A 22,535-nucleotide genomic window follows, 5' to 3' on the forward strand; every position below is an offset into this window, starting at 1 on the left:
GATATTGCACGTACTGTCAGGTTGTAAAGCTATGTATAAGGTAAGTATGATATGCATGCTTATGTGTATGAATGTGATAAAGTTAATAAAAGAAGGAAAGGATGGTTGTATGGTTGTATGGTTACGAAGAGGGTACCGGGCCCTAATAATACTCGAGGTATGATGTATGGTTGTATGGTAACGAAGAGGGAATCGAACCCTACTAATATTCGAGAACTAGGGAACCGAACCCTACTAATATTCGAGGAAAGAGGGTACCTAGCCATAATAATACTCGAGGAAATAGGGTACCGAGCCCTAATAATACTCGAGGAAGGAGGGTACCGAGCCCTAATAATACTCGAGGAAGGAGGGTACCGAGCCCTAATAATACTCGAGGAATGTAGGGCGTAATGCTTTTTATAACGTAAGATATGAAAGCAAGTTAATACAAAAGAAAGTATGAAAGTATGAATGAAAGAATATAAGTTTGTGTGTATTGTATAATGTATGATTAACTAGAACTCACTTAGCGTAGCTGACTTTTAGTATGCACGCAGGTGAGTAGGATGAGGCAGCTCGCTTGAGGAGACACGTGGCTCTGAATAAGAGGCTGGCATCGGAAGACTCAAGACGTTTAAGTTTAACGTTTTGTTTATTTTGAAAGACAAGATGTTGTTTTAAGACAAGATGTGTTTTGTTATGAAATGTTTTATGAAAGTTTTAATATTCCGCGAATGTTTTAATTAACTCTGATATTAGAACTGCGTTTATGAGTAAATCCAACACGAAAGTAGGGCTACCGGTAACGGGGCCTTACAGATTTACAATTATCGCACGGAATTGTCATTTTAATATTAGATATACTCAAAACCGTGGTTTACTTGCTCAACTTTATGTTAACAAAATATATATTTTCACGCATGGCACAAGTAGCTTTATTGGATGAATCGAGTATTGGAAGTTAGATGAGACCTTAGGTTGCTTGATGAATGAAGATCATTTTCTTTTTGTTTTAAGTAATTTATGTTTTGAATATTTAATTGTAACGGTATTTCATTTGAAACGATATTTGTGCTTTTGAAAACTGATATATGAATGAATAATTTAGATATTGACACGTGTATTTTACTTAGTGTATTCTGAGCTATGATACAATCAATGTCGTGCCCCGGCATGTTCCGCCGTAGGTTGTGGTGTGACAGTTTAAAGGGTGCTGAAGATTCGGTTTCCCTTTGTGTTGTTCTTCTCTGTCATAGGGTATCATTAGGTTGTTGCAGTGGTTTTTATTTTTGGGTTTGAGGACTTATATGTTGTGGTTGTAATCTAAAATATATATTATTAACATTTGAATGCTCTAAAATGTACTAATTATCTTTTGATCATTTGTTTTGTGTATGTTAGTATGTTATTAATTGAGAACGGCCGTTTTAGGGTTTGCGGCTCAAGTGAAGATCGAAACTTAATTTAGATGTTTAGTTTGGGGAGTAAGCACCTACTTGCTAAGGTGTTTTATTTCTTATGATGATTTTTTAATAGTGAAAGATATACCGAAAAAGGGGTGGAGGGGATCCGTATATGTTGTTCAGGTCGATTACGGTGGTTGTTTTATATTATTTGTTTCTAATATATATATATATTGAATTTTAATTTTAATTATTGTATGAATGTTAATAATATGCTTAGGTTTGATGATAAAAGGTTTCATAGATAAATGAGTTGTTATAACCCGGTTTAAATGATATCTAGGTTTGGTGAGACCCAAATTCCGCTTAATTTTTTACCTTAAAATTGTTTCTTAATTATAAATAATATTTTTTTAAGAATATCATATATCAATTTTTAGTACATCCCTATTTTATAGGATCTTCACATCAAATATTTGGTGAGATTAATTTTTAATTTAATGAGATGTTATAACCCGTTTATGGATTATCTAGTTTTGGTGAGACTCATACCTGTGAATTCGGGTTAAATGCATGAGAAACCTCCATTTACAGATAATGTAATCTAGTGGCTTGAGAGAATGTACGGAGCAACTACAGAGCTTTAAATGTTTCTTATATTATATATATATATATACTAGTTTTTATCCCCCGTATTACGGGGTTGTTTTACATTATTCGTTTCTAATATTTATATATTTTTTATTTTAATTTTATTTATTGTACAGAAGTTTATAACATACTTAATATTTGATGATGAAAATGTTTCATAAATAAATAAGATATTATAACCCGGTTTAAAAACTATTTGGGTTTGGTGAGACCCATGACCCGCTGTTTTAATACTATAAAATTGTTATTAATTATAAATAATATATATATATATATATATTTAAAGAAATCATATATTAATTTATAGTATATCCTTATTTTATAGGATTTTCATAAAATATTTGGTGAGATTAATTTTTAATTTAATGAGATGTTATAACCCGTTTAAGGAATATCTTGGTTTGGTAAGACACATACCCGTGATTTCGGGTCAAATGCATGAGAAGCCTTCATTTACAATTAATGCCATCTGATGGTTTGAGAAAATGTAGGGAGCAACTAGAAAGTTTTTAAAGGTTTCGTTTATATTTTATATATATATATATATATATATATATATATATATATATATATATATATATATAATTTTAGTTACACTGAATATGTGAAACCATTACACATATATTTTATGGGGCGCTTTTCACCTATGTAGGAGTGATGTGGGCATATTGTTTTTCAAAGTGACAACTATTTTGGAAGAAGGTTGCGTGTGGTCAAGCTCTTAAACGACTTATCATATCATGATAACTATTTTGAAAGTGATTTTGTATTTAAAGTTACCAACATTCATTATGTTGCTAAAAAACAAAATTATGTTTAGTAATTGCATTGAAGCAAGAGTCTACATACGGTTACAACAATAACAATAACATATATAATATATCTCACAAATAATAAATGCTATTAGCAGTGGGTATGAAAAGAGTGAGATAAAGACAAAACATTGTCTCTATTCTTACGAATAGAAAGGTTGCTACAAGCAACATCCTAACTTCAGACCAAACAAAATAATAGTAAATCAAATAACATATAAAGTAGGATATTAGAATAGTTTAGAATTTAGTACTAACGAAAGAATTTAAAGAAAATATAAATAAATATTGAAAATAATAATAATAATAATAATAACTGATAATAATTATATTAATAATACTAAAAATAAAGAATACTAAGTAGGTAAAGCTATTAAAGTTAGGGTGTAATAGTTATATATAAAGTATGACATCATGTTATGTTATATAATGTATGTTGAATGTTTCTATTGCGTCATGTAATAAAATATCTAGTTTGAAAATTATGTTCTATGAGTAAATTTAATAGCTGTAACGTGTCTGATTTAGGGGCTTTGCATATTTTGCTCTACATACGAACATATCAACTAAATATCTCTCTTGGTTCAACATCATTCAAGCATCAAATTAAAAAAGAGATCAAGATCAACGAAGAGCAAAAAGAAGTTCTACAACATATTTTATATATTCAATTTTCACTAGAGTTTGTTCTAGTTATTTGTTTAGAGAATTGTTCATCATGGTGTTAATAATTTAAAAGGGAAACGCTACTTTGATATTGTATTATTATGGTATTTTGTTTGGCAACACTATCTTGGTATGGGGGGTTAAAAAGGGTGATTACTAACTTTTCCTTGTAAGACGTTGAAGAAAACTCTTGATCAGAGGATCAAAGAGAGAACTATAGTAGATTGGTTAATATTCATTTGAATCTTTATAAATTGGTTGTATCATATCTATAAAATATAAATGATAGAAAGGTAAATTACATTAAAAAAAAGAAAGTAATAAAAAATAAAAATAGAAAACTTAAAATTTATAGGCTCAGTGACTAAAATCGCAACCAAAACCAAACGTCAACAGCCATATCATCAAAAGTTTGCATTTTGCATTTGTAAGGTCCCGTTACCGGTGCCTCACATTTGGACGTTGGACTTACTCATAAACGCAGTTCTAAATATCAGAGTTAGAGGGTGTTTGGGATTCCTTCTTTAAAATACTTATTGCTTTTTGGAGAGGCAAAATGTCCAAAATGCCCATCCAAAAGCACCTAAAAGCACCAATTTGATGCTTTTAGGTGCTTTTAGAGGGACATATTGGATATTTTGCATCTCCAAAAAGCAATAAGCATTTTAAAGAAGCAATCCCAAACATGCCCTTAATAAAACGTACGCGGAACATTGAAACTTTCATAAAACATTACTTAAATCCATAACTTATTTTAAAACGAACATCTTGTCTTTCAAAATACACAAAACATTAAACATAAACGTCTCGAGTCTTCCGATGCCAACCTCTTATTCAATGCCACGTGTCTCCCTCAAGCGAACTGCTTCATCTACTCACCTGCGTGCATACTAAAAGTCAGCTATGCTGAGTGAGTTCTAGTTAATCATACAACATACAATACGTTCTTATATTACATACTTAGCCTTCTTTACTTTCTTTCATGCATACATAAGTACATATACTTTCATTCTTACTTTCTTACTTTCTTTCTTTCGTACTTCATACTTTATATTTCTTTACATACATACTTATACGTTTTAAAGAGCCTTTCGCCCTATAACCTCACAGATATTATTAGGGTCTGCCACCCTTAAAGAGTCTCTCGCCCTATAACCTCATAGATATTATTAGGGTCTGCCACCCTCCTTTACAGATATTATTAGGGTCTGTCACCCTCCTTAACAGATATTATTAGGGTCTGCCACCCTCCTTCACAGATATTATTAGGGTCTGCCACCCTTTACCGTCAATTCCTTCATATCATACTTTTCTTTTCTTTTTATAGATTTTATATACTTTCTTACATACTTATTAATCTATAACATACATACATCATACATATAACATATATAAACAATCACATCTTTAAACTATCTCCTACCTTACATGCAATAGCTGAAGATCGTTCATGTACAGTCAAACATTCATTAATAATCTTCACATATATCATAATAGGCATACACCTACCACTTAAGGTGAGTGTATTAACTAATCACATCGAGTATGCACACAGCCCTGAAAACATAACAAGAAATGGGGCTAGAAACTTAACTGAATGCGGTTACGTTCACCGTTTATGGTTATCCCTTTCTTGAGCTGTGCACGACTAATTGTATAACAATTACACGTATCAATTTAACTATCACTACCCATATCGCGTTTCTAGTTTAATTATTGCCCTCAAAGAACGGGGGTTCGGGGGCAGCGCCCCTGGCAGTGGGGTTCTAGGCGGCAGCCCCTAGCGGGGTCCGAGGGGCAGAGCCCCTGGCTGGGGTTGAGCTGCCATGTCAGCTTGGAAATTTTTATTTTCATTAATTGTCTAAACATATTTTCCATTAACATTTTAAATAATTTTCTATGTTGGGCTTATTTGTTAAACCTAAGTTAATGGGCTGGTTTGTTTTAAATTAGATATGGGCTTGCACCATGTGGACTTAGTTAATTCATGCCCCATTGTTTATCATGGCACCTTTGTAACATCCTGTCTTCTAGTTTCGGTTAATAAAATGAAAATATGAGTTGTTATGAGTTGGGCTAGTGTTGGGTTAAATGGATATGGGTTATGGACTTGGTTATAAAGGAAAGAAGGAAAGACCATGGGCTTAAGCCCATGATCCATAATTATATAAACCTTAATTACCCAATTTTCATTCATTTACACATATTCCATACACCACCAAAACACACACTTAAGATCTCTCTCTAGTTTCTTCCTTTCTCTAAACCAAAACCAAGAAGGAAAACTGATCCCGACCCGAGGTAATGAAAGTTTGATGTTGTATGAGCTTAAAGCCGTTAGATATGGTCACGAAACGACGAGCTGGCATCGTTAAACCGTTAAGTCATGGGATCCAGGTGGAATCGGGTATGAACCGAACCTAAGATGAGTTTAGGGATCACCCTAGCTCAGATCTGGATCGAATGGGACGAAAAATGGTGAAAAACGAGTGAGATCTCGTTTTTCCAGCAAAAACGCGGTTTTCCGGCGATCACGGCGCCGGAAAAGCGTGTACGAGGTTGTCAGGGAATGTTCTAACAAATCTGACCTAACCCTAATTCGCTATAGAAAACTAACGAATTAACAAGTAATTCGTTAGCGGAGGTCTAACGAACTAGCCTTGATTCGTGAATTGATTCGTTAACGAAAGAAGGACGAAATAACCCCAGTTCGTTAAGGACCAATTCGTTATGAGGCCTAATTCGTTACAAAGGCAGATTCGTTATAATAGTTAATTCGTTACGAACTCCCACTCGTTAAGGACTTAATAACGAATTAGAACTTTGAAAGAATGACAGAACAGTCCCTGGACTTAGAAAAAAATGGATTAATTACAAAGAAGTCCTCAAACTTTTTAAGTTAGCAAATTTAATAATGATTCAAAATCTTAATGGAAAATGTGTTAAGACAGTTAATGAAAATAAAATTTTTCCAAACTGACATGGCAGCTTAACCCCAGCCAGGGGCTCTGCCCCTTGGACCCCGCTAGGGCTGCCGCCCCTAGAACCTCGCTGCCCCCGGACCCCCGTTTGGTGTGGGTTATATAAAGATAGAAATACGATATGAGCAGTAATAGTTAATTAATATATGTAATTATTATACAGTTAGTCGTGCACAGCTCAAGAAAGGAATAACCATTAACGGTGAACGTAACCGCATTCAGGTGAGTTCTAGCCCCATTCCTTGTTACGTTTTCGGGGATGTGTGCATACTCTATGTGAATTGTTAATACGCTTATTGTAAGTCCCGAATCTGGATCACTACAATATGATATCAACCAAACACGTCAAATATGCGGAATCTAGTTAACGTGGTGATTCAAGAACAATATAAATGAAGAACAAGATGAACACGATGTAATATGGTTTCAATGCACACAATTTTATTAACAATAAATCGTCTAATACATTAACCGATTCACACAGAATCTTATGCTCTCTAGAAGGTGGCTCTTACTGATTTATAGTTTCTCTCAATGTGAACAACCCTAATCCCTATACACATATTCTCTATATATAGGGAAGCTAACAACCAAGCCCAAGTAGAGCCCAAAGCCCACCGAAATCCTTTATGGATTTCGGTTTACATATAACACATGCAACCAAAACCAATTAACTAGAACTAAGTACAAACCACCAAATATGGACCCAACAATCTCCCCCTTGGTTTGTAGCTTCGTTCTTCTGTAGCTTCGTTCTTCTTCTTTCACTTGAAACTAGCCAAACCGAAATCCATAAGGATTTGGGTATTACACCAGTGTAATTCTTCAACTCGTCTTCGTTTATATCACTTTAGTCTTGATCATGTCGTGGCCTTTTGATATGTGTCAGTCTAACCAATTTATGACCCAACAATCTTGCCCTTATACTGATGCTTTCAAGATCTTTAGAACCTTTACTAGAACATAAACAACAACTTTAGCATCTCCCCTTGAACATGATCAGCAACTTCAGCATCTGCATCCAATACTCTACCATCTCCCCTTTTTGACAACATCATCCAATTTGAATCTCAGATACTTCATATGCTTCCGTTGCAAGAAATCAGTCTTGAAAGAACAATCAACTTTGATAGAAAGATCAACCAAAATATTTTGAAAACAATTAAATAAAACAAAATAAGACAGACATATTTTTGTAATTTTCTTATTTTTATAATTTTTATGATTTTCTTGAAAAGACTTGAAATGAGATCATACCATCTAAACCAACTATAACACAATAACCGATATCAGATTTCATTAGCTGAATGCAAATTTTAAAACGATTTCTCAACACATTTGTTTCGACAAGAGTAATCAAGAAGTAAAAATAAGATAAATGAAATAAAATAAAACCAAAACAACAAATAGAATAAATTTAATCACCCGGTCTTCTTGTAATTTAGCAAAAAATTGGGATCAAATTTCAGTTTTTTTTTATATAAAAGTGCGCCTTTATGAAAAGATCCGAACATGGATTCATATTGTTTAAGGTGCTTTCACAAAGATTCATGTTCAGCGTTATTATGACATAAAGAAACAGGTTGATAGCAGGTATAACGAATTTAGCATGATTTTCATTGCATCAGTGATAAGAATTAGGTTCAGTTCGGCATAAAGCTTAGATGGACATCACTCATGGACCTGTGATGCCTCCTATCTCTTCTCAAAGCGTATTTGGTTTTCCCCAGATCACCCCAATTTGACTCCAACCCCGTGGATTTGGTTTAAAAACTTTTAATGACAGAACTTATTTATTTGATTTTTCTTTTCAAATTTGCAAACATATTTGAGGTTGAATGTTGGACTTACAGTTTAATTAACAGGCCTTTCATTCGGGATGTTAAAGGACTTATATTATTGCCTCCACCCCTGTAGTTCTTTTATTAACCCTCATGTTTGTGTTTTTCTTAAAAGCTTGTGAACATTTATCAACTTTTGGTTGATTTAAAGTAATTTTGTTCACATTTGTTCTTTGTCATTCTCAATAAGATACTTCATTTTGGGAACCAAATACCAACGGGCTCGTGTATGACTGGGTAATTGCTTTTCTGCCTATCATTCGGAGAGATGTATATGGAGACATGCACATGTCTTCAAAATGACTCTCCACAGTAAGTTTAGCATATTTAGTTTATATCACTTCAACTTTTACGCATCATGGAAAGCTACCATACAAATCAATGACTGTTCTAGAGCCTTTTAAGCTTAATAGCTTCACCCGTTAGGCACACAAAAACAATTTATCTATCACTTTCCAAAGGTTGGATCAATTATCATTTGAAAATATTTTTAGGCTTCTAAAAGGCTGTTAACTAAATAGTAATATCACTTCCCATAAATTACAGAAGACAAACATGTTAAGTACTCAGTCACCCCGGTCACTCTTCAATTTTCAGGTAAATGGCTATCCCGTATGACCACTAGTGGTTAACAGGACCAAAACGCATATGAAAATACGTGTCCATCCAACTTGGAATTACCGACATAAATTTAAGTGAAAGAATTCAAAACACAAAAACACATCACAATCGCCCCGGGTGCTTTCAGTCGTTGGGTAAATGGCTATCCTGTGAAACTACAAGTAGAACACCGGACCAACCATATACGAATATATGTCCTTCAGACTTGAGCAACCGACATAGTTTTAAGCAAGAGTGAAGTTTGAAAGACATAGATTTTTTTTATTAAACGCACACACACTCTTTTTGAATTTTTTAAATTTCTCCCCCTAAACTTGTGCAAAAACTTTTATGTACAAATTTAACCTCAAAAAGACTCAATCATCGAAACGAAGTATTTAATAAAAAAAACAAGTGTGATAGTCAGCCAACTGATGTACTATCATTTCTCATGTACGTTCAAGTCATTTTCTCATTTTTTTTTGAGAAACAAAGTACACTATACTTGAAAAACTATACGTGAACATATTTTTGAATTTTTTTTTTAAATTTAAAATTTAAATATCTTTTTGACTGATCAATCTTTCATACCAAAGTGATACGGTTACCTTTTATCTTCAAGACATCATTTTTCATTTGTGAGAATCTCCCCCTAGGAATAAGCTTGTTTTGAGATTCTGCATCTTTGTGAGTTGAATGTCTGGAACAAACCTTTTAATATGCAATGTATTCACTGATTTGTTCCTACACACTTAGAGAGCAGATTAAAAACGTTCTATCACCCTAAATTCCCGTCTAGGCCACAAATAATCCATTTCATGGTTTAAAGATTTAAAAACAATGGATATTTGCCCTGTCATGTGCCTGGAACAACCCATTTAATAAACAATGAATTTATGGTTATTCCTACACGCATAGCGGTATCAGTTGGACATAGGAACCCAAGTCATAAATGTCTTGGGGTTCCCTTGAGCATCAACATATGTGACCTCTTGCCAACTCATATATTTCCCATCTTTAACAGAATCATTTGTTAATACAGACTCTGTTTGCTGAGTTTTAAGTTTCCAAGTCTGTCTTGGTTTAGTGAAACTTGATGGAACAGACTTTGGAGTGGAGCAATTCGAATTCGAACTCTTAGAACTCTCAACACTCTTTGATTTCTGAAAATTTATTTTTCTTTTAACAGTTTCTAAATCATTTGAGTGCAAACCTGTCATATTAGCTTTGAATCCTTGAGTATCTGTGACCTATTGTACAGATACTCGTGGTTTTCTAAAATAAGCATTTTGTTTAACCACTAGATTCGATTGAAACTTGTTACCTTTCACCTGAGGGACTTGTCTATTAACAGCACGGTAGTGACACTCCTTTTCCAAATGCCCGCCATTCCCTCAGACGAAACACGCCTTCATCCTTCTTCTGATGTCAACGGAAGCACTTGCCTCATGTTGGAATTCCTTCTTAGGAAAGGTTTTTCCATTCTTCTTGCCCCTTGGTACGACATTCTGATTTTGCTTGTAATAGGGAACATTTAGACGATGAACACAATTTCTGGCTATATGTCCTGGCGTGCCAGTGGTAACATGTTTGCCTCTTCATATAAATGGCACCCATGGATTTATCAACACATGGAGATTCGGAGGATCTATGAGGACAAGACTATCCTTGTTGTGCTGATTTCTTATGTGTCTTCCCTTTGTTGCCACAACTCTGTGTACTATTATTAGTACAATTTTGAGTTGTGTCATCTGAGTTTGATGACACGTTAGAAAAGGATTCATTTTCATTGGCCTGAACCCCTTTACTATCAGAAGCAACATCGTTTACTATATCTGCACATGAAGTAGAAGCATCAAAATTGTTCACACATTTAAAAACAGGCTTGATTTCCTCTAGGGATCCTGATCCAACAGCTTCAGATTGAACCTGTTTACCATACTTCATGTCCTTTATCTTTTCCTCTTGTTCTTTGGTGACAGGGGTAGGGACATAATTGTGGTTGTAAGGTGGGGGAACTTGACTGTATCCTATTCCCTCACCTTCATTTTCCTTCCACCACAATTGGTTTTCAATCATTAAGTTAACTACTTTACTGGAACCATCGAATTTTTTAAAATCAAGTTCAGCATTTTCAAACTTGCTAGTTAGATTCAGGATTTCTAACTTGGAGGCTTCCAGTTTAGCAGTTAACTCAGCAATTTCTTGTTTAGCATCAAGATAATGACAGCTTTTAATACTAAAATCAGACTTAAGTTTTTTAATGTCTTTGTTAAGCGATTCTATCTTGTCTAGAAAACCCTTTTCATTTTTCTTAAGTTTAAAATTCTCTGATTTTATTCTTTCCATATCTTTGCTAAGACTGTCATTATGAAGTTTATACATTTCTATTTTCTCACCACAATTTAAAGAACATGGTAGAAAAACGAGTTGTGAAAAATCCATTGAGTAATTAAAGAGATTAAACTATTTTCCCGCCAAAATTTCTCGAAAAAATATGATCGCCTAAATTCTCAAGAAGAATGTACCAGTCAAGAGAAGTGTCCAGGAAAAATTTCGCTCAAAACAAATTTTTCCGAATTTCCCGCCAAAAATTCACCGAAAAACACCCGAAAAAAAAATGTTTTCACAAAATTTTCAAGGATGGATTTTTACTGATAAGAAGTATTTTGGAAAAATTTTGTTCAAAATACTTTTTTTTTGACCGAAAACACAATTTTCAAGAAAATTTTTCCCGCCAAAATACTTTTTTTTTCACTCCTTGACCGAAAACCTTGGCTTTGACCGAAAACACAAAGTGTTGACCGGGAACTCAATGTTGACCGAAAACCAACTTTGACCGAGAACACAAAGTCAACAGAGAACACCATGATTTGACCGAGAACTAGATTTGGCCAAGAATGCACAAATGTTGACCGAAAACCACTAAAGTTGACCGGTCTTGACCGAGAACTACCAAAAACTGACCAATCTTGACAGAAAACAACCTACAGCCTAGAATCTTCTTGGACGAGAACCCTTAAGTAATCCCGAAATCAATCTAGAATCTCTGATAACAAGTTTGACCAATTAAATTTAGCAACCAACTAAATTTCGTGAATTGTGGAATTTAAAACTGTTACCAAATCACTTCAAACTTTGACCAAAAATGAACTTCTTCTCCTCCGATGATCAGTTCGCCGGAAAAACAAAACACCACCAAAAACAAGATCTTGAATCTGTTGATATCACAATAACGAGCCTGAATTCGTCAAAGGCTCTGATACCAATTGTAAGTCCCGAATCTGGATCACTACAATATGATATCAACCAAACACGTCAAATATGCGGAATCTAGTTAACGTGGTGATTCAAGAACAATATAAATGAAGAACAGGATGAACACGATGTAATATGGTTTCAATGCACAAGATTTTATTAACAATAAATCGTCTAATACATAAACCGATTCACACAGAATCTTATGCTTTCTAGATGGTGGCTCTTACTGATTTACAGTTTCTCTCAATGTGAACAACCCTAATCCCTATACACATATTCTCTATATATAGGGAAGCTAACAACCAAGCCCAAGTAGAGCCCAAAGCCCACCGAAATCCTTTAAGGATTTCGGTTTACATATAACACATACAACCAAAACCAATTAACTAGAACTAAGTACAAACCACCAAATATGGACCCAACACTTATCATACGCGATAAGTGTATGCCTTATGTGAATTATGTGAAAGGTATGATTGATTGCTTATCAGTACGTGAACGATCTTCGGATATTGCACGTATTGTTAAGCTATGATTATGGATATAATGTTGTGTATAATGTCTGAATGATATGTACGTATGCTATGAATGAATGTAAGAGATAGTCAGGTACAGAAGAAAGAGACTGAGCCCTAATAATACTCAAGAAAGAAAGGGACTGAGCCCTAATAATACTCAAGGCAGAAAGGGACTGAGCCCTAATAATACTAAAGGCAGAAAGGGACTGAGCCCTAATAATACTAAAGGCAGAAAGGGACTAAGCCCTAATAATACTCAAGGTAGAAAAAGGGACAGGACCCTAGTAATATCCGAGGCAGAATAGAATAATGTAAAGTAGAAATGGGAATAAAGTATGTAGGAAAGTATATATATATATACTATGAATGAAGTATGAGAATATGAAGTATGTGAGAAAGTATGTAGTAACGAATGTATTGTATGTTGTATGATTAACTAGAACTCACTCAGCGTAGCTGACTTTTAGTATGCACGCGGGTGAGTAGAATGAGACAGCTGGCTTGAGCAAGGGCACATGGCAGAAGAATAAGAGTCTGGCATCTGAAGACTTAAGACGTTTATGCTTAATGTTATGATATTTTGAAAGACAAGAATGTTTATTTTAAGACAGGTTATGGATTTATATGTAATGTTTGATGAATGTTTTAATGTTCCACGAAGTTTTAATTAACTCTGATATTTAAAACTGTGTTTATGAGTAAATCCAACACCAAATGTAGGGCACTGGTAACGGGGCCTTACAACCTTGGGCCCAACTTGCCAGGCCCAAAGTCATCAGGTGACTAAGTGGCCGAGAACTTTTAGCTGAGAACCATGATGACCGAGACCTCATGTTTAGCCGAGATCACTGACCGAGAACCCTTGGTTGACCGAGAACTCAGGTCTGACCGAGAACTCTGGTCCTGACCGGAAACTCTAATCGACCGAGAACTCGTGTTGACCGAGTTCTCGCGTCAACCGAAATCCCATGTTGACCGAGAACATGGGTTGGCCGAGAATCCTCAGTCTTGGCCGAGAACCCTCAGTCTTGGTGTGTTCAGCTCATCTTTCTATCTTTATCACTTTTACCTAGCTCGGTTAACTGTTTTATGGTTCATAGCATGAACCTTAACCACCCTTTCTATTCATACTAACCGTTTTACACCCGTTAGCATTTCCTTAACGCGATTCAACCCCATTTTAGGTATAAAGTTTAAACCTTTAGGCTTAAAATGTCCAATACTAGATCTAGGGTTTCTTTTATGAACCGTATCTAACCATGAGTCTATTAAGTCCGTTTTAATCATCATGTTTGCATTTTTTGGAAACATTTAGACTTGATCTACTCTAGGGTTTAGTTTCATGGCCAACCATTCGTAAAAACGTAATCTTTAATCGTAGAGAACATACCTTATGATGTTTCTAGGATACGGCTAACTTGAGTTATGGACCTTGATCTTGTATTTAGCTTGTATCACAAAGATCTATCAATAAAAGGCTTGATTTTGATCTCGGATTCTTGTTCTTGCTTGCGGTCGTAAATAAGGTGTTTAGATGTGTGTGGTTTGAGTGTGGAGAGAATAAGATGGATAATATGGATGGAAATGGAAAGAATTAGTGTTTAAAGGGTATTTATACTCCCTTAAGCCCATGGACCTAAGGCCCATCTTTCCTTTTTAGTCCATAATTATTTCCATATAATTATCCTACTCTCTTTTCCATCTTTATTATTTTATTATTTATTTATTTATTAACTCAAGTATACTTGTCTATCATCGGAAATAATATATTAAATATTATTATTGAAGTTTTGTGATGTTACAGCATTGAATAAGCTAAAGGAGATAAACTATCGTGGCCAAACTAGCAATTTACCCATTACTTAATTTACTATTATAATAAACAAAAATGATGGTTCAACCACATATCATTTAATTTGTCTAATATTTTGCCAAGTGGCATCCTATCTTTTCATCTTTTAACTCTTAATTATTTTATTAAAATAAAGGGAAAATTCTCAAAACAAGAGTTTATGAAAACGTTTTTCAGGTTTTAGTTGTCATTTGCAAGAAATTCCCAAAATAGGTATTATAATCTAGTCATGATGAGTAGTTTGTATAACCAATTAAAACTTGACACGTGTCTTTAAACTAACCGTAACGAGCAGATTTACTAACCATTAACTCGTCATGACTAAATAAGTTTTATGCCTCGTAATCAACCCCCATGAGTAATCCATAAGTTCTTTAGTCACGATGAGTAGATTGTAAGGTCAAACTAGTCGCAGCGAGTTAACTACTGTCACACCTCGACCAAAGGCGGCGGAACATGTCGGGGTGCAACCGATTCACAAGACACTATTAAAGTGACAATATTTAATCAACTCATTTAATTTCATAAAATCATAAAGAGTCACATAACTTGTTCATACAATAATCGAATTTAAACATAGCAAATAATATATTGTTCGTTTTGCCAATATCCTAATAGTCTTGGTAACGTTTTTCTTCAAGTTCTTGAGTCAACCTAAAGTCAAACCTGTAACATTGCATAAAATATAATTTGTCAACACAAAGGTTGGTGAGCAATTTAATATTTTGAACAATAAGTATATAATAAGAAATTTCACAACTTGTATACAAAACAATATATAATAGCAACAATTTAGATAATGAAATTGTTAATAAAAATACATGAACGACACCTTGCTATAAGAGAATACCAAATAGCCCCGTATTTATAAGAAATCGTTAATAAGAATACATTAACAACACCTTGCTATAAGAAAATACCAAATAGTCTAGACGAGCTGGACCAAACCCCACCCCCATGGGTGTGTACATATAGGGTAAGGGTCAAGGCTTCTTTGCAAGGTTCTCTTTCAATGCTTGCATATAAATAGATTGGTTAAAAAACAAGCAAAGCACAAAACAACAAAGAAATCCGAAATATGCTGCAGGGATCACTAGGCGCCGCGCGACCAGCCCTAGCCCCCATGGGCGCCGCGCCGCGCAGCCATGAGGGCTTGGGCTGGTCGCGCGGCGCCTAGTGATCTCTGCAGCATATTTCGGATTTCTTTGTTGTTTTGTGCTTTGCTTGTTTTTTTAACCAATCTATTTATATGCAAGCATTGAAAGAGAACCTTGCAAAGAAGCCTTGACCCTTACCCTATATGTACACACCCATCTCCTTCATTTTTACACTTGCTCCTACTCCAAATACTCTCTCAAACATCAAAGATTCAAGGTTGTTATTTATGTGTTTTTGAAGGTTTGACTTTCAAAAGTCAGATTGAGTTTAATCTTTCTTTCTAATTAGTTCATATGGTCTTATTAATACTTGAATATGGTGGAACAACATATATATAATATACCCCTTGTTACCTTTGGTAGTTACTTCTCTGATCCCGGTCGGTGAGGTTTCAGACCTTGTAAGGCAAGGCTTCATGGAGGACTTCGTGTTCTTGATATATATATATATATATATATATATATATATATATATATATACTATATAACTTGTTTATACATACTAGTCATGCTTAAATTCTGCTCATTTTAGTTTGTTTGTCATATTTACAAGTTCTTGGTTATTTGGGCATGTGGAAACTATCTATGAACTTGTTGTAAGATGGAAACCGAACCAACTGAACTTTTGTTTAAAAACTTTGTTGTTAACTTTTTGGTTGTAAAACTTAAGTATTTTCATTTGTACAATATTATACAAGTTTTTGGTTATTTGGTCATGTGGAAACCATCTATGAACTTGTTGTGAGATGGAAACCGAACCAATCCTATTTTTACTCGCTTAAGACACACAAGTGTGTTTTTAGCTATCAAGACTTGTATATTTCTTTAAAAATAGTTTACAAACTGATTTTAATTATTTTCTTAAGTACTTGGAAATGTTGGATCCAACTTGATCTCATAACATAGTTTGGACCGACAAAACTGAACACTCGCTTAACGTGCGTTGTTAGTTCTAAAACAATAGAACTACATACTTGGTTAAGTTTTATTAAGTTTTATTGAGTTATCTCATAACATTCATTATTTTGGAAAGTGTACTTTGGGTTTGACCAATTATCAAGACCCGAACCAACAACCAGAACACTCGTTAAAGACCCGTTTTAGTATCTTTATTCCAAAGGAACTTGAATTTTTGCATTTTTCCCACCTTATTACTTAACATAGGTTAAATAAATATTAAGGTTAGATACATTAACCCGGTTTCGAGCAAACTTACATTTTTAAGGGGTTATTATAAATTACTAAATAGTTACATTTTAAACCTTGAACTTTAAATTGTTTACTTTTCTCAACATTTATTTTATTTAAAGACTTTCAAGACAACCTTTCTAAATCCAAGACTTCTTTCCTTTTAGGCATTGTTCGTTAAACTCATCGTCTCGGCAAATCTCCAAATGATCATCTTTCAAGTTTATTACTTGAACGTGAGTACTTTCATACCCCGTTTTCCATCTTTCGTTTTGGGGTGACATATAATACTTATTCAAATTAAATGTTTTATACTTGAATCTTAAACCACAAATGTTATTGGATACTTTACCTAAATAAATGCTCTATTTGGTGTTCTATGCTTACATGATTACATGCTTATGTGTTTACCGCTTTTGGAAGGTTGATTCATAAACCCGTGAACTATCTGATATTCTCTTATAGCACGGTGTCGTTAATGTATTCTTATTAACGACCTCATGAAATCCGAATCTATTTGGTATTCTCTTATAGACGGTGCCGCTAATGTATTTTTATTAGCGACCTCATATTATCCAAATTATTGTTATTTATTTGTTGTTTCTTATACAAGATTGTGGCTTTTCTTATTATTTACATATATGCTCAAAACTATGAATTGCTCACCAACCTTTGTGTCGATAAACTTTATTTTATGAAATGTTACAGGTTTGCATCTAGGTTGATTATGGAGCTTGAAGAAAACGCAAAAATACCTTTAGGATATTAGCAAAAATGAACATTATTTGATTTGCTATGTTTTGTTATATTTTGTCATGACTATCTTATGAATATTGTAATGTGACATTTTCGATGTTGTGAAATGAAATGAGTTTGTTAAATATTGTCGCTTTAAATAGTGTCATGCGCTTATGGGCAATCGTTACACCTCAGCATGTTCCGCCGCCTTTGATCGGGGTGTGACAGGTAAAATGACGAGTAACCGGAAGGATGAGGTTTAAAGAGCAAGGCCTAGATGAAAGAAAATCTTGTATTAGAAAGGTTGTCTAGGAAGTCTTTAAATAAAATAAATGATAAGAAATGCAAACAATTTAAAGTTTAAGGTTTAAAATGTAAATATTTGAGAAATTATAGTAATAGTCCCTTAAAAATATAAGTTTGCTCGAAACCGGGTTAAAGTATCTAGCCTTTAATTTTACTCAACCTATGTTAAGTAATAAGGTAGGTAAAAATGCAAGATTGCAAGTCCCTTTTATAATATAGATACTAAACGGGTTTTAACAAGTGTTCGGGTTGTTGGTTCGGGTCTTGGTAATTAGTCAAACCCAAAGTCAACTTTCCAAAATAACGAATGTTATGAGATAACTCAATAAAATTTAAGTAAACTTAACCAAGTATGTAGTTCTACTGTTTTAGAACTAACTACGTCCGTTAAGCGAGTGTCCGGTTTTGTCGGTCCAAACTTTGTTATATGATCACGTTGGATTCGACATTCCGAGTACTTTGAGAAAACAATTAAAATCAGTTTATAAATGATTTTTAACGAAATATACAAGTGTTTATAGCTAGAAACACACTTGTGTGTCTTAAGCGAGTGAAATCGGTTTAGTTCGGTTTGGTTTGGTTTCCATCTCGGAATAAGATCAAGAATGGTTACTACATGCCCAAACATCAAAGAACTTGTATAATAATTTATAAATGGTGATACTTAAGTTTTACAACCAAAAGGTTAACAATAAAGTCTTTAAACAAAAGTACGGTTTTCGGTTCGGATCTTGTTTCGGGTTAAGACCGAGGTTAGGTTCTACAAACCCATAACCATGGAACTCATAAAAATGATTTTAGAAACTTAAATATAACATAAAGCATGTTTATACAATTATTTAACAAAACTAGTAAACAAAGTTCAGCTTACAATTTAGAGCTATTATGGTTTAACCGAGGCTAGTCTCTTCAAACCCGTAACCTTGGAACTTCATAAATATGATATACAAACTAAAATGAGTAGAAGTTAAGCATGGTTAATATGTATAGACAAGTTATATAAATATATATATATATATCAAGGACCACGTGAGTCCTCCATGTAGCCTTGCCTTACGAGGCCCGACACTCCACCGACCGAGACCGGAGAAGTGACCACCAAAGGCAACAAGGGGTGTATATTATATATTTGTTGTATAACAATCTTCAAGTATTAATAAAAGCAAATAAGTTGATTAAAATGAAAGACTATGGTCAGTTTGACTTTTGAAAGTCAAACTGCCAAGAATATGAAGAACAACCTTAAAATCTTAAGAATTTGGGAGAAAAAATGAAGTATGAGCAGGGATTAATTGAAAAGAGAGTCTTGTATATATAGGATAAGATTGAAGGGGTTATGCTTGAGGTTTAATGTGTAAAAATTCGGATTGGATAATAGAGTGTAAAGCACAAACAACAAACAAACAAGAATCTGACCTGAAGGCCATAGAGATACGTGATGGAGGCAAGGCCACACCCATCGCATATCGTTATTGGGTGGGCGGCCAGATTTTCAAACTTTGCAAAAATGATAGTTTTGGCCCCTGGAGTTGTTTTTAGCGTTTTTAAGGCATTTTAAGGACCGAAAAGGATGCTTTTGATATCAACAAGTATAAAAACAACATTGTAACATAAAATCCATCATTTTGATTATGTCGAAGGTTTCGGTTTACAAAACAGGTCGGTTTACATGATAAACAAATACAAAATCGAATACAAATAGGACCCAAAATTGACGAATTTCACAACTACTAATAAACTACTCGTGTAGGGAATGTAAATTAGGTAAACTAGTCGTCGCGACTAAAGGACTTATGAATTACTCGTGGGCGTTGATTACGAGGCATGAAACTTATTTAGTCGTGACGAGTAAATGATTAGTGAACTTGTTCGTTACGATTAGTTTAAGGGCACATGGCAAGTTTTAACTTGTTCTACAAACTACTCGTGTGTAATCATAAAGTTTTCGTCACGGCTAGTTTATAATACCTATTTTGGGAATTTCTTGTAAATGACACTTAAAACCTGAAAAACATTTTCATAAACACTTATTTTGGGAATTTTCCCTAAAATAAATCATTTAAAACTTTCCATAATTTATCCATGTATCACATCAACTAGAATTCTTACATATCTTTCCTATAATATTTAACTTTAACAAAAAAAAATGTTTCTTAATAATATCCTTCTACAATATTTGTTTTAAAATTTTAATATAAAATTACATTATTTTTTTACCCTTTAATGACATACAAAATATTAATCTTAAGAATTTCAGATAAAAAAGTGAATGCTTTAAATTTTATACTTAATCTTATTATTAATTTAAACTATAAACTAAATTTAACACTTTAATTCTTGAAAACCTTTCATGATTTTAAAAATCTTTCATTTTCCGACTATAGTTATAACTTCTATTATGTTCCCAAAAAATTACAATAATAACATACTCTAAAGCTTAGAAACTAACTTTTATATAATTTAACTATTCTAAAATTTATTTATTTCACATAAAAAACAAATGCTTAAATGTTATAAGTTTTGGAAAACCATCCAACAATGGTAATTTTTATTGTCGATCATGTGGTGTTACATGGTCATGTGCATCAAATATAAATAAATAACTTTCAGGAAAAATACATGTGAATATAACCAAATTATATGATGATCACTACTATAAAAAATCTATAATGGTTTCATGTTGTTTGGGATCGATATTTTGTTGCTTTGAAACAGTGAAGCTGTTTTTTTTATATTTAAGATAATGTTTTTTTATAATTTAAAGTACTTTTTCAATTTTCTGGATTAGCATTGTTTTAAACTCTTAGTATTTGGTGTTTATATATATATATTTGAATGTTAAACACAAATATTAATTTATATTGCTTTATAATATATTTATTTGAACTTCGTGTTTTGTTTATTTAAGTATTTTTATGAGTTGTATCAATCTTTTTTTTAAACATTATTCTTCTTAAAAATATAAATCCCGATATCAAATTAATATTATTATTAAATAATTTATAAGTAACAATCGTGTGTTATTAGTAAGAAAAGTTACTTAAATAAATATTAAAATTATATACAAGGAAAGGTTTCAGAAATTTATGTCGCACTTTCTAGATTTGAACTAAAGATGGAGTCAATCTTCTAAAATTCAATGAAGAGAGTAATTACAAATGTTGTATATGAAGAAACTTTTAGAGATTAATGAAAATCCATCTAATTTTCTTTTTCTTTTTAATTTTACAAAAAAAATATTATTTTATTCCACTCTGTAATACATATTCATATTCTTTCATCTAATACTAAATTAGTATGGGTATTTTATATTGTTTTGTTCTTTTGTGAATATAGTTAACACAACCCGTGTATACACGGGTATTTAACCTAGTAAATTATATAGAAGGTATTAAATGTTATACAAGTCTTTTCTTATTCTTTTTAGTTGCCTATACGATTCTTAATATGAGACCATGTATAGTGGTGGAGGGGGAAAGTGCACCCTCCTTCTCCATTGGATGAAACTTGGGTAAAAAAAGTGAATCCTCCATCCAACACTATGCACAAAACATCATACCCAATTTGCACCTCAAAAAGCCCCCATAGCGTCCACGGAGAGGTGTTCCGGGTGTTATGGGGCTTTTTCACCCCTTTAAAGCGCCCAATATGTTTGGTCTAAGTAAAACACATTATTCAAATAATTCTTTTTGGATGTTGTCTTACCTTCTATTTTAGTCAATATTATTTGTCGACAAATACCTCTATACCGATAAATGACTGAAAAGTATGGAAGGCAAAATAACCCAAGCCCGACGGGTATACTTGAATCGAAGCCTCCGGGACACGTATACCCGAAGCCCGATGGGTATTGGGCCGGGTATGCAACTAATTTTGAAAATTGTTTGTGGGTACGGACCAAATATGAGATTTGTGATACCCAACCCGATTACCCGATGACACGCACCAACTTACCCGAACAATATACCAGAATTATAAACCCAAAAATTTTTAATTATTAATTATATTTTTCCTTAACCTTGGTCTAATAACACTTCATTTTTGTAGGTTCGTTATATGAAAAAAAAAATTGTATTTAAGATAAGAATTTAAAAAATATTACTTATATTTTACATGTTATCAAGTTTATACATAAAGCATATACAAACTAAAGTAATATTATTTATTATAATAACGTTAATATGTACATAACGTGTCTTATTTTAATTTGCAATAGTTCATATATAAATAACAAATATATACGATAATTATAATGATAAGAAAAATATACCTTGAAATCCTAAAGAAATTTTTTTAACAAACTAATGATTATAACCGATACCCGATACATACCCGACGGGTAATGGGCTGAGTATGGGACTAAATTTTACAACCGGGTTTGGATCTACAATACCCGGCCCGAACCCGTCTCATAGTCATCCCTACTGAAAAGCTTGTACGGTAAAAACTTTAACAGGTTATTTGTTTAATTTCATTTTTCGCTTTTTTTAGAGACATGTCGATAATGTTTGGTAAATTTCAAACTTGATATTCACAAGTAATTTTGGTTGATGATACTCTTTTATTTAGTAGTGTATAT

This window comes from Bidens hawaiensis, unplaced genomic scaffold (assembly GCF_021521415.1).
Source record: "Bidens hawaiensis isolate Kalapana, Puna unplaced genomic scaffold, B.hawaiensis_p1.1 tig00022703_1, whole genome shotgun sequence".
NCBI classification, from domain to species: domain Eukaryota; kingdom Viridiplantae; phylum Streptophyta; class Magnoliopsida; order Asterales; family Asteraceae; genus Bidens; species Bidens hawaiensis.